Genomic DNA, 9,066 nt, shown 5'->3' with positions numbered 1-9,066 from the left:
CTCCCCAGGCCTTCCCCTGAGCTACTGTCTCTCCATGGGCTATGCATATATGCGTATAAGTTCATTGGTTAATCTCCCCCTGCCCTGCCCTCCCCACTAGAAATACAAAAGCCTTGATATTTTAAATAAACTTTTTATCTTAGAACAGTTTTAGGTTGTAGGGACAGGGGCCTGAGCTCCAGACTACATTACAGAATTATAAAAGCGAAGACTAGGCAGGGACCTGTGCCTCCTGGGAAACCCAGTGGTTCACACTGCTGATTGATGAGATTGCTTCCGAGGGTGAAGACAGTGCCTTCTGCCCAGTTCCACCTGTGCCTGGTGAGTGGGTGCCCAGGAACGGTCTTGACTGTGGTGCAAGGAAGCCCAGGGAGCCTAAGGGGGTGTTGTTGGTTCAGGCAGGAGTAATTTATGAATGGGGATATGTGCCTAGTGGCAGAGGCTATGTTTAAATTGTGAGCCAGTTTAAGGGAGCCTCCTAAATAAATAAGGCACAGGTATTACACAGATATGGCACAAACCAGGCTGGTAGGAGAAATGTGCCTGAGGTTTGAATCCACGAGTCAGAAGCTGCAGGGCATGGGGACAGCCCAGGCTAGTCTTGAAAGGGTTCGGCGCAGCTCATGGACTGCAGGGCTCTGGAAGGTAGGAGCCAGCTGGTCTGTAGTGAAGCTGTCCGCACGGCACCCTGGACCTCAGCTGTTTCCTCCCCAATCTCCTCTGTGTCTTAGTGATGGAGGGTTAGCAATTCCACTCTTCTCTCCTGGCTCACACTCAAGGACTCTGCCTGGCATGCCTGCCAGAATTCTCTTGGGCCATGGCTTTCCATATGTGCTCCTACATGGAAAGTCCCCAGGCTGATCCAGGATGTCCTCAGCGGTGCCCCATCCTGTCCTTATCACAGCTGCAGGCAGCCTGAGCCACATTCCTCCTGCTTGAATCATGGCTCCAGGCCACGGGCTGCCTTTCCTCCAGCGTGGCTGAGAGACCAGCCATTGTCCACTCCATCTTGTTGCTTGTCCCTTTACTTTTCAAAAATACTACAGATTTATTTTTATTGCCTACATGGAATGGCTATTTATTATCAAAGGAAAATTTTCCATACCAAGTTAGCCCCTTCCCTTTTCTGCATTCTGTTCAAGATCTAGCCTGTCCCCTCCCTGCTGGGGCCTACTCCTAATTAAATATTATTTGTATACTTCTTTTTACCTAGTTTTCCTTGACGATTACACCATTTTGACAAAAGTCAACTGTCCTTTTAGTGTTGGTCTCTGCACCTCCTGTCCACCAGTTGGTACACTGCTCTCCTTCTTTTTCTTGCTCATGGATTATCTCCTTGACTACCTTACTAACCCTCCTACGGCAGGAGGCTTCTGTTTCCCACATGAACGGATGAGTGAATGAAAAAGGAACAGGATAATGCCAAATGTATAAGAGCAGCGATTTTGAACTTGCTGAACTGACCAGAAATTTTGAGACCAACCAGGTGGATCTTATTTACCTTAAATAATTGGCAGACCCCCGGAATCATGTCATATTGAATTTCAAGTTTAAAATACCTTTAATTTGAGGCTAAATTTCATACTAATTATTAGAGTCAGATAAGCAACAAGTAACGGTTTTATAACATTTATAGGAGAAAAACTTAAAATTGAAAACGTTTTCTTCATGGCCATTAACTTTTTTATCCAGAAATGACAGTGACACTGACTCCTATCCCCACAGCATAACTCAGGTAAGAGGGTATTTATTCTAAGCATAACCCTCTCACTTTTAAGTATTATTCTGTAAACACTGAATATCCATCATGTATCACGCAAGATGATCAGAAATTTCTAGTCATTTCTCCCTATACACAGGAACAGTCCCTAGTTAACTTACTTCTACTATCTCCATGGTTTAGTCAACAAATGGTTACCAAGCTGTCCCACTGCTCAGCATCAGGCTCCCTGCCCTTAGGGAGCTCAGCCTGGTGACCATGCAAGGCAGCAAACATGGGCCCTACAGACTGCTAGGACCCCTACAGACTGGTAGCACCCCATGGGAGCGCTTGGGGGAGCTCCGGGGTGGAGAAGGGACAGAGAAGCTTTCTGGAGAAGGAAACTGCTAAATGCTGAGGGATAAGGGAACTCTCCAAGTGACAGGGAACAGGGAATGAGCTTACTGCATGGTGGGAAACGAAATGTTGTGTTAGACACAAGTTATTCTGAAGGAGATATTAGGCCAGAAATTTAAATGGGAATTAAGAAGCCATCTTCTATATCCAGTATGGATGGTGAAGCCAAGACACAAAGTCTCAATCCCTTCATCAGGATCTGCTCTTCAAGAAGTGATGAGACTTGGTGAATGGGGATTCCAGAGAAGCCCAGGCACATCTTCCCAGACACCTTGCTCCTTCCCAGCAGCCTCATGACCAGCTCAGGCCATGACTCCTGGGCAGATTGTCCAACTTCCCTGAGCCTCAGTTTCCTTCATGGTTAAAATGGAAGCAAAGATGCTCCCTACTGGGAGTTGTTTCTTTGGGTTCTTCTCTCAATGCAGATACTGCGAGGCAAAGCACCTAAGTACATTCATGCTGGTCTCAGCATCGTGTATATGGTAACAAGGGAGTATTTGTTCATGGTGAGGAGGAGTGTGGACAGAACGAGATTGGGCCCCTCCTTACAGAAGGGACCTGCACAGTGAGAGGTCCAGGGTATCTGGGGTGGGGGTGAAGGGCAACGGTGCCCGCCTTAGAGCTCTTCTGGCTTTGCCAGTCCCCATTTACTATAATTTAAAAGACAAAACCAAACCTACAGTTTCTGGAATGATGGTAGGTAACAGATTTGTCAGAAATGGAAGGTATCTCACCATTCATTGCTCCCATCCTCCCTCCCCCGCTTTGATCAAGACAATTTCTGTTCCTTTCCATTAGATTCAATGACTCATAAGGGAACAAAACAATAGTTTAAATAAATACCACATCTGGCAAAGCCATCGAGCATTTTTAGTCTAGCAATTGGTTTTCACTCAAATATTTATGAAGCGTGTAAGATGTGCAAGCCTCACTGCTAGGTGCGGAAATGTCAGGAAAGGTAGTTTAAAATGAATGTGTTCGCGCAATCGTCTCTTTTAGAGAAAGTGTACTCGTCAGGGTTCTCCAGAGACACAGAATAAACAGTGCGTGACCTGCGCAGGGAGTGGGGGTCCTGAGAGGGAGCGATGGGAGATGAAGAAATACACAGAGACATAAGACAGTTAAAGCTGGAGCCGGGTGGGACACTGCCCTTGGATGGAGAGACAGTGACCCCAAGCAAGCTCAGTGTCTTTATTATATACATTAAGGTAACAATTCTTCAAGGAAACTGTGAGTAGCTGAAAGGAACAAAAGCAATCCCTTATGGCCAGCTTTCTCAGGACATACTGCTTTGCTGCTCCCAGAACATCTTGGGGGTTTTCTATTGTTATACGCTGTACCCATTGTACATGGAAGCTGGCACCTGACTGTTGTTCAGCTGATCACATATCCCAGCCTTTGGCAGGACATGTTGCACACAAGCATAGCTTTGCTCAGGCCAGCGTGTCAGCCTGCACAATGGGCAGGGGAACCTGGATCCAGGCGCGGCTTTGCCTCTGCCCCGGACAAGGTCCCTCAGGGTCTCCAGGGCACAGCCTTGCTCCTGCCCGAGTCCCGGCCAGCCTCCAGGTTCAGCTGCTCTCCACAAAATAGGATGCATATCTACACAAATGCATATCCATATCCATACATATATAGAGAGAAAGAAAGAGAGAAATACAGAGAGAGATTTATCTTAAGCAATTGGCTCACATGATTGTGGGGCTCGAAAGTCTGAAACCTGAAGGGCCAGCTAACAGGCTGGAGATTCAGAAAGAGCTGATGTTGCAACCTGAGTCCAAAGGCAGCCTGGAAGCAGAATTCCCTCCTCTTTGCGGACCTCAGTCTTTTTCTCTTAAGGCCTTCAACTGATTGGATGATGCCCACTCATATTATGGTACTCTGCTTTATTCAAAGTTTACTGGTTTAAAAATCTAATCTAAAAAAAAAAAACCCTCTCAGCAACATCTAGACTGGTATTCGGCTAAAAATCTGGGTACTGTGGCCAAGCCGAGTTTCACGTGGAGTTAACCACTGCAGAACACTCCATGGAAATATACCCCTTGCACGGTAATCCCAGTGTTCTCACGTTACCTCCAGGCAGGGTCCCAGTGCTCCTTCTCACCCTCTTCAGGTAGCTCCAAGCCAACCTTCTTCTGCCAAAAGAAGCAAGGATTGAAAGGAACCCTGTGTGTGGAAGAAGGGGGCCTGGCTCACTGCCCACCCTGCCTCCTAGTAGCTGTGTGGTTTCGCCCCTTGAACTTCAGGTTCCTCAGGTGTAAGATGGACATGCTGCTATACCTACCTCACGGGACTGTAGTGAGCATTACATGGAAAGAATGTGTGGAGGAGTGGAGAGCAGTGTTTTACATGCCAGGAGGTACAACCACTGTGCCATCAGCAAGAGGTAGCATGCCTGACACAGTGGGGCAAACAGGGTCCCACATCCTGAAGGATAGGCCAGGGCAGTGCCCTTATGGACTGAGGCAGCCCTGGAAGGAGGCTCCAGCTGCAAGGGCAAGCCTGAGTTCCAGAGGAAAGTAAAGACTCCCAATCCAGAGCTCCTAAATTGTTTTGTGCTCTTTAAAAATTTCTATGTGTTCTTTCCAAAAATTCCAGATTTCAGAGTAAAAAGTGTAAGTTCCCTTCTTCATCACTCCTACCCCAAATCCACTCCCTTCTCCAAGGAAGACAACTATTAACTCCTTTGCATGAACCATTTCACTTCCTTTCTTACTGATTTTTTTGTTACTATAATAATAGGGTCCACCTACAGTTTTGTGATATTTTTTTATTCACTCAGCAACATACCATATTTTTTTTAATGTGTAAATCTGGCTTTTTTTGTATAGCAGGGTTTTTTCCTACTCACTTAAATTAGAGAAAAAAGGTAAACAGGAAAACAAATAAAAGGCTTCTTACAAATAAAAGATGAACCTCACTGGAGGCCTCAGCCTCCCTTCCTCTGCGAAGGGCCTGTGCCCAGGCAGTGCCCTTGCTCTCCCAGACCCAATGCACACCTGGATGTCCCCACCTACACATTCCACTCCTAGAAGGTTCTGTCTTGCCTTTCTCCTTTGCACCTGTAGCCATGTTTGCTTCTGAGCCCTCTGCCACTCCATAAGCAAAGAAATGGCAGCACTGAATTTCAGAGAAAAAGGTAACAAGTGGGCACAAATACCTAAGACACTGTTTTTTCACTAAACCTTCCAGACAGGCAAGCAAGAAGTTTGGGGGAATTGCACTAATGTGTACTTTCGAGACACCTCATTTTCAATGTCTGATATTGTCTCTGAAGGGACTTTTTCTTTGAAAAGACCAGAAACTCTCATCTTTATCTCTAGTTAGCAGTTTCCTCCCCAGTTATTATGAGGGGAGATATCAGTCACCAAGGCCTCAGATCCCTGAAAAAAGCCCTTGCATTACTCCACATTGCCAAACCCCAGGCCATGACCTTTTGCATTCATGCTGGGAAGATAAGAGGATCGGAGTAACCAAAGCTGGTGAAGGTGACTCATCTTCCTGACCCTGAGTAGAGGAGAGTGGCTGTTAGGTGCACTTGTCAGCAGTCAGCTTCCTGTTGGCCAGGAAAACACGGCCTCTTCCCAGGAAAGGCTTTGTCTGCAGCTGGGACAGAAGCACCAGTGGACAGAGGCCACTGAATCATGGATGAAAACCAGGCTGAACCCAGAGATTCTGTATTTGCAGTGGAAAGAAAGGTTCCCCATTTTCACACCCAGCCCTGTCACCAAAACAAATGGACAACTTGTCCCTTCTTTGTTTTTAAGGGATTTGTGGCCCATTATTACAAGAAAACAAACAATGGTAGCAGACATGATGAACACCAAGGAAGGCAAAAAGCAATAATGATTTTGAAGAGGTCCAGTGGGTGGTTTTCATTGGCCCCTTCTCTCCCTCTCATTCTGACGTCCATTCATTCATCAGAGCCCTCTACTCTCCACCCCATGACTCCTTTCTTCCCTTGGCCTTAGTCACAGATCGGTTATTTATTTAGCTAGTTATTTACTCCTTGCCCTGTTCCATAAACACATTGAGCCAGCTTATAAAAATACACAGAATAAAAAGTGGAACAAATGACCAAGATGGGCAATGAAGATAACAAAGGGAAGTTGATAGAGCCAGCCATAGAGGGACACACAGAAATGTCAATCATATGATGTTTAGTTACTACAAATGGGCTGCAGATTTGGATCTAAGAGTCCTAGGAGCCACAGAAAACAGAAGAACTAATCAGGCAGAAGGTGTATACCTACCAGTAAGTCAGGAAAAGATCCACCTTGCTAACGCAGAGGCCAGAGGGAGGTGAGTGATCACAGTTCTCACTTGCTGGGCATGTGGGCCAGGGACTGAGTTAAATGTTCTTCCAACATTTTCTCATTTGATCCTGGTGATCATGTGGGGTTGATACTATTATGATATTTACTTTACAGATAAGGAATCTAAGAATTTGAGAGCAAGTTAGTAATTTTCCCAAAACCAAAAAGTTAGTCAATTGTAGAAAGCGAGATTCAAACCCAGGCTATCAGGCTCCATGTCTCGGTGCCAAACCAGGAAACTTATCCTACTGGGGAGTGGGGGGGCCCTATAAGGATATTTCTGCAACTGATGCAATTGTAATTTTTGTGGGGCTGTCTCTCCTCACCTCTTTCAGTGCAATTCCTTAATATAGGCACAAAAGCATAAACAGTTGAAATTCAATGAAAGCAATTCCTTGAATTAAAAGTTTGTCCATGTGCTAAGTTCTGTGATGATCTAATTTCCTTCTCTGTGTATATGTATAAATATTGTAGTCTACCATAAATCAACAGGTATTTTCTCAAATCATAGTGATTCTAATGTATCCCAAACCCACTCTGATTTATTTACACCCTGAGAGAAATTAAAAGATGATGTCTTGGTCTCTCCACTCCCATGCCAACCTCTACACAGGAAATATAGCCAAAAGAACACACAATCAAGACCTGTGTTAAGAACATTTAGAGGACAACTTTACTGGCCTTGTGGTTCTTTTCTTCCAACCTAGTCTTTGTAAAATGCTTTAGGAATTGGGTATTCCCTCTATTGAAGACCTCATACCATTCAGGCGGCATTTATTAAACTTTCAGCATCTACAAGCCACTTCAACCTAATGCAGGCCACCAATTTTAGGTAAAAATTCATCACAATTTTTAAAAATAAAAACATCATATGCTTTTAAAAAGCTTTTTTTTTTTTTTTTATGGAGAAATTCAAACATGTGAAAGTAGGCTAGTATAATGTACTCATCACTCAGCTTGAAAAATGATTGACTCATGGCCAATCTGTTTCAACACTACTCCCATCCACTTCCTTTCTCTCATCCTGAAGCAAATCCCAGATATCATATCATTCCATCCATAAGTATTTCAGTATGTGCCTCTAAAAGATAGGAATCTTTTAACATTACAAGACTATTATCACAACTAAAAATATTCATAAGAGTTCCTAAGTGTCATCAAATATCAAATTTCCAATTGTCTCCAAAATGTTTTTCGGTTTTTTTTGTTTGAATCAATCCAAGTAGGGCCCACAGATAGAACATTATTTTAAATAACAACAACCATTTCATCCATTTGTAAGAGGACAACGTTTTCAAACTCCTCCCAAGGTACCCATCCTATTTGTTCTGTCCTATTTGCTCAGGTTTCTTTACTCCATACACCATTAGTTTCTTTCTTTACCCTTTATTTTTACTAAGTTAAACACTTCAAACTCACTATTCTAGGTCACTGGAAATGGCATCAAGTGTCTGATGTCTTTACAGTGGCTAGGGATTCAGAAATAAGGGATTTCTCATTGAAAACACTTTGGGCCCAATTATAAAATATATTCAAAATCCAGGTGGATGCATGATTTAACTTGGGAGGTGGGGGCAAATGGGTCTCCCTCATCCACCTGGACTTCTCCCAGCTCTGGAAAGCACTTGTCCAACATTGCAGGTAGTTCTAAACTATGCCCAAAAATACATTGCTCACTTGCCTCTAGTGAAGACAAGTATCAGATATTGGAAGAGTCCAGCTCCACTCAGAGCAGGTTGGACCTCAGCTTGGTCTTAAGAAAACAATCTGATTGTTTTCTCTTTTAAGAGGCTGAGTTTATCCTTTGTATCCTACAGGCCAATACGAGAATCAACAAGGTCTCTGAGACAAATCACCAGTAGACATGCCATGATGGGCAAAGTTAAGTTCTCATTCAAAGTTGTGGAAAGGCCCCCTGATGGCAGAGGGGAGAGTGGAAGGGTGGGGATTGGAAAGAGCAGTTAAGAGGACACTAAAACGTCCAGGCAGGAAGTTATGTGCTACTGAAGTCAGGTAGGAAGAGGGCAGATAGAAGAGGAATGTGGGAAAAGACGAAATTTGGAGACTGAATGTGGAGGGTAAAGATGGAAGAGGGAGGAGTCTTTATAGTGACATTCATGTTTCCAACTCCAGCCCTGGGAGGCTATGTGAAAAGGAATTTTAAACACACACACACACACACACACACACACACACACACACACAAAACCTCTTTCCAAATTGCCCATGGCCCTGGGATGGAAATGGCTCATTTGTGAAGAAAACGTACCCCATGTGAAATACTCTTTGTAGTTACAGCAAGAATTCTCAACACTGGCTGCATGAGAGTCATCTGCGGAGTTTAAAAAAATACTATGCCCAGGCCCCAGTTCAGGGAGTTGAATTAGAATCCCTGGGTATTTTTATATCTCCCTTCGCCTTCCCCCCAGCACAGGTGATGCTAATGTGCAGCCAGGCAGGGCTGAGAACCGCTGGGCCAGGCATGGAAAGCAAGGGCTATTGGCACAGAACCATCCACTTGCTACAAAACCTGTAGGAGGGCTCATTGTTGGAACTATTCACAGCTTGAATTTTAGTTTGGCTCAGCTTGGCCCCCCTGTTGCTTGGGGTGAAAGAAATGACCTGACCTTTGCA

Source organism: Miniopterus schreibersii (assembly GCF_964146895.1).
Source record: "Miniopterus schreibersii genome assembly, chromosome: 10".
NCBI lineage: Eukaryota > Metazoa > Chordata > Mammalia > Chiroptera > Miniopteridae > Miniopterus > Miniopterus schreibersii.
This window is presented reverse-complemented; position numbering follows the sequence as displayed.